Below are 5,196 nucleotides of genomic sequence, written 5' to 3'. Positions count from 1 at the left end.
GAACTAAACAAAAAAAAAAAGAAAAGTGTGGGAAGTTCACATGGCATTGTCATTTACCCCTTACCACAGTAATTATTCACACAAGCTTTGCATGTACACACAATATGGGGCTTTCTTGCCTTTGGTGCAGATGGCATCGTAAAAAAGAAAAAAAAATAGATCCCTTCTCTGTAAACACGGAGAACTGTCACACAAACGGTGGTGACCCTGTGCTCCTCAATCCATCTTTTCCTCCTGTTGGGTGCATATTGTCTCAGAAAGATCAAGGCGTTTACTCTGAACTGATGTTTTCATGCTGCTGTGCACGCTCATTTTGGGAAACTGTTGAGATGTAAATGGCTGCTATATATTCCAGTTCATCACGCTTTTGTTTCGGTGACATAGCTGGGCATCGACGGTCTTAAAAGGGCCTTTAATGTACAGTAATATACTGTTTCACATTTGTTTCTGTCAGCCATTCACGAACCTGCTAATTGAAGCTCCAACTTCATTTAAAGAGAGAATCGGGATTCGGTGAATAGCCAGCGTTTGGATGACAATACAGGACGAGTCGCTTGGCTCCATTCGCTGTAAGGCAAATTGGCTAACCTTTTGGACTGGCTACTGCTAAGACCAAGTGTCTACTCCAAGAGCTGCGGGTGTCTTGTGTATTGCCCTTCAGTAACACAGATGTCCCGTCTTCTGTATGCGGGAAGTTTTCCTTAGGCTTTTTAACTGGATGCTGGCATGGCGACAGCAAAGACATTTCCAAACAATTCGGAGGCACTTTAGTAATGCAGCTGTGCCTCAACATCTGTCAAGTCCTGTCATCTGGAGCAGAAACGAGGCCAAAGTGTTTCGTTCATGACCAAGTCATGCTGAAGCAGAGCCCAGAGCAGAACAGCACATATTTGTGCATGTTCACACGCATACTCAAGTGTGTACTTATGAGAGTGCAAATTTAAGTATTAAGAGCCGATGTATTATTACGAGTACTCAACAAAAATCAAGGAATGTAAACTATTATCAAGATGACTATGAAGTTTAAAGGATATATTTCAACTTCTTTACAACTGCTTCTTTTCGGTTATGTTCAGATTTGGAGCACATTATTATGTTTGTGCCGGAAGGAAGATAGATGGGAATGTAGATAGGAAGAAAGGAAGGAAAGTCGATAGGTAGGGAGGAACTAAGCTATATAGGAAGGAAGCAGAGAAGGAAGGAAACAAGCAAGAAAGGAGAGTCGGTAGGAGTGATGGAATCTAGAAAAGATGAAAATAATAAAGGAAGGAGGCTAGGTAGAAAGGAAGCAAGGGAAAGAATCTAGGAAGGAAGGGCCCTAGATAGGAAGGAAATTAGGAAGAGAGGAAGTAAGAAAATAAGCTAAGAAGGAAGGAGCCTAGATAGGAAGTATGCTAAGAAGGAGGGAAGCTAGGTAGAAAGCTAGAAAGGAAGCAAGCTAGGTAGTGCCAGAGAGGACACAGAACTCATTTCAATGTTAAATGTTTCAAATTATCAAACAGTTTTTAACATGAGACAAAGATCAACTGCAAATTCAACATGCAGTTTGTCTGGGATGTTTTCCAAAAGAGTTGTGGGTTTTCTCACTGAAAGCATTTCCATGTGCGTGGTCCGAGAGTCACTCCTTCTGTAAAAGAACGATGGAACACTCCATTTTTACAACCATCGACCCTAATTTACTCGTTAATGGGTAAAATGACGGCAATGTTCAAATATTTCTGTGGAGGTTAACATTATCTCTTGGCATTAGATCTCATGTCATTAAAACAATATTCAAAATATTTCATGTCTTTTTCAAGAGCGTCCAAACATTACTCCAACATGGTGGAGTTAGTTTATCTATGTTCGTTACCTTTTTTATATACTTATTTGAAAGTTAAATCTAAAAAAAAAAAAAGTTAACTTTTATTTTAGAATAGGAAAGACCGTCTGGAAGCAAACTTCGGTCTACTCTTATCCAGACCTGGATTATCCTTAAATGCTTCTCCATGCTGTTTTAAGCCTGCATAAGCAGCCTGGACCAGTTTGAGTCCCTTTAATTATACCTCAGCCCAAACCCTGAGATGATTTATGAAGTGTGAGCCGGTGTCTTTATAGGGACTAATTGACTGGGTTTATGATCTCACACTGCTTAAATTGACTCTGGAGAGCTGTGCTGACACACACGCACACACACACACACACACACAGATGTTTCTATATTCACAAGGACTTTGCATCGACTTCCCGTCAGTTTTCAGTCATTTCTACAGCCTAAACCTAACCATAACCAGTACATGTTTAACTCTAATACTAACTCAAACTCAATTCATACCTTAATACTAAACACACCCACATCAGCTGTGGCCTAAGGAGCAATGGTCCTCACAACATAGTATATTTTGAAAACTGGGACACACGCTATGAAAAATGTTAAAACACACATACGTCTCTGTGTGTGTGTGTGTGTGTGTTTGACCTGCTAAATGTTCCTTTTCCTGTATTTTTTTAAGACAATTGTCCCAGACACCAGAGGTTAAGAAAATGAGTTTACAAAGAAAAAAAGAGAGCATATCATTTCCTGTTAATCAAGCGATTCCTTGTTTCCTTTGAAAATCTGACCGCTTTAGGCTGAGCAGTAAACGTAGCAATTTCTATGTGAACTTTTCAACTTTGGGATTGAAAACTGATTGAGAATCTCATCTTAGTTACGCAAAGGTTATTATTTGATGTAGTTATCTCAGTGACTGAAAATGTTAGATAAAGTAAGTTCAGGAAGTAAAGGCGGAGTATTAGGGCGATTGTAGAGTAAATTTTCTGCCAAAAAAAGTCAAATATTGAAAAAACTCAAACGATTTTAGATAAATCTCAGTAATTTTCTAGAAAAAGACATGAAAACTTCTGAGTTTCAAAAGTTGAAAATGTTTGACTTTTGGGATTTTTTTAGTTTGAAATTTTCTTGTTTTTTTTCCCCCCTCAACTTTCCGACATTTTTTGTTTTCCCTATCTACAGTGGCTCTAACACTCTATTATAAAAGTAAAACCTGACCAATCAGATCTGCATGTAAACCCCTTGTACATCTTCTCTCAACTCCCCCCACACACAAATGTTTGCATTTTATTTCTCTTCTCCAAGAATATATATATATATATATATATATATATATATATATATATATATAATATATAAAAAGATCTTTTTTTTTTTCTCCCACTGCTTTTGGCTGGGACGACGATCCGGCATTGTGTTGACTTCTTTTGCGGTTCGTCGTAGTTTCATAAATGATTAAAAACACCGTGCCGCAAGCTGCTCATAAATAAACAGCAGGACTGAACAGCCTTCTCACGGACAGGAAAAAACTGACACGCTGTCAAATAATACCACTGAGTGGAGGCTAATCCAGCGTAAAAGCATTTTTATTCAGGAGCAGCCTGATTGGAAATCATGCATATGTGCTGCGGGTTAGAGAGAGGGGAGCGTACAAACAACTCCTTTCCTTTTTCTTTATTATTCTTCTTCCTACCTGTGAACACAGAAGGAATAAAAATGAGTGTTTGCCTGAAACCATGCAGCCGTTTTCAGTGAGTAAAATGTCACCCATACGGTCAGCGGACAGCAAAAACCAGAGCACAACAGCAAAATGCTCCCGGTTCTCTCATTACCTCGAGGCGATGTTATGATTGGAGGCCTTCGGTCGGTCCCTGAGCGAGTTGAGAGGTCACGCCATCCACATATGGACCTTCTTTTTTTTTGTTTTCTTCTTCCCAGATGTTCACCCCCAAATGAGAGCTGAGGTGCCACCGGACGACCCTCCATCTCAATCTTGCCGCCTAATGAAAAGTCCGAGGCCAGCCGCCCCCTGCACATGCTGAACTTTTGGCTTCAGGAATAGCATCTTGGCCAATTTGCTCCCTCGCTCGTATTCTGCTCTGCGCTCCTGCCCCTGAAAACCCCAGAGGTCAAGGGCTTGGAAGCGGTTTGCTGCTTCAAACCACATCACTAATGGCTAGAAATAACTGCGATGTTTTCAGTAAGACTTGCAGGTTTGCTAATTGTATGCATTTTTTCCGTGTGAATGGCCGGAGAGGTACACTTATGAAAAAAAAAGAAAGAAAAACATCATGGTTAAATGTCCTTTGCAGTTAAGATTTTTTTCATTGTAAAACAACTAAGATGAACACAGGTTGAACATTTTTAATACTTTGGATGATGGGTTAGAGAGAGGTGTGCAAAACACACGGTTAAGATGCTCTCCATTACCATCTATGGGAAGCAATTTTACAGAAGGATAAAACCTTCTTTGTAAGCACAGTAGCTGCATTTCTGTTAACCTTAAAATTGCGCAAATTGAAATTACGAAAATAAATTTGCTTGTTGGAAACATGACAATTTCAAAAAATCTCATTGTATTGAAATAGATGTATTTTGCAGAACAGCAATGGAAGGACTTTCCTAGCATCAAGCTAGCCAATTGATCAACAGTCGGTATGCGAGTACGTGCAAAACCCACGAAGAAGACGACAGGACATTGTCTTCTTCGTGGTTTGTAGTTTCTTTTTTGGACAACGTGCAGCTGGCTCTCCTCGCATTGCACTGATCATAAAAGGTTTTGTGTCATTGCATTGTGTTGAGTCTAACTCTTCTGTAAAATCTCTGACTACACTTTCTCCAAAATGCTGCATACGTAGCCACTCCCAAGTATAAGCGGTTTGTCGCTCCACCTGACTAAGATGCTAACGTTTCCTCAGATGACTGATGTATGATAAGTGCTAGTGCCATGGATAAATTTTGAATATATCTCATGTAGCTGTTTTATATTCGGCGCTGACATGATTTTAATGACTTGTCTCATGAAGAGGCTTTTCACGTGTAATTTTAGTGGAAACATTGCAATTGCAAAATTGTGTTTTTTGGTATTAGAATACAGACGAAGGCATGAGCACATTGGTAATGGAAACGGAGCTAGTGAGACATATGGAGTTTTTCAGTACTATCAATAAAAAAGTATACATTTCTTTTAGTTAGCTTACGTGTTGTGTTGGTAAAGTTCCTGTTTAGTCTTTATTTGTTTGTTTCCTTGTGTATTGCTCAGGTGTAATGAGCAGGAATTTCTGTCGTCGTTCTCTTCCTTGCGGCTGGCCGCTGTAACCTGACGTTCTCTTTTTCTCTTTTTGATTCACCGTATCACTTTAACCAGACTTGTGACACAAATTGGG

At 39.5% G+C, this 5,196-nt stretch overlaps 1 long non-coding RNA gene across 1 annotated transcript; it reads right to left on the bottom strand.

The window, feature by feature from the left end:
• Positions 1-3,380: 3,380 nt before the first annotated feature.
• LOC107837050 (uncharacterized) lies at positions 3,381-3,732 on the bottom strand. The gene is made up of 2 exons (XR_001663028.1): positions 3,643-3,732; positions 3,381-3,503 (listed from the first exon to the last, which is right to left on the bottom strand). It is a non-coding gene; the product is annotated as an uncharacterized LOC107837050 (long non-coding RNA).
• Positions 3,733-5,196: the final 1,464 nt, after the last annotated feature.

This window comes from Poecilia formosa, unplaced genomic scaffold, assembly GCF_000485575.1.
Source record: "Poecilia formosa unplaced genomic scaffold, Poecilia_formosa-5.1.2 Scaffold108, whole genome shotgun sequence".
Taxonomy (NCBI): domain Eukaryota; kingdom Metazoa; phylum Chordata; class Actinopteri; order Cyprinodontiformes; family Poeciliidae; genus Poecilia; species Poecilia formosa.
This window is presented reverse-complemented; position numbering and strand designations above follow the sequence as displayed.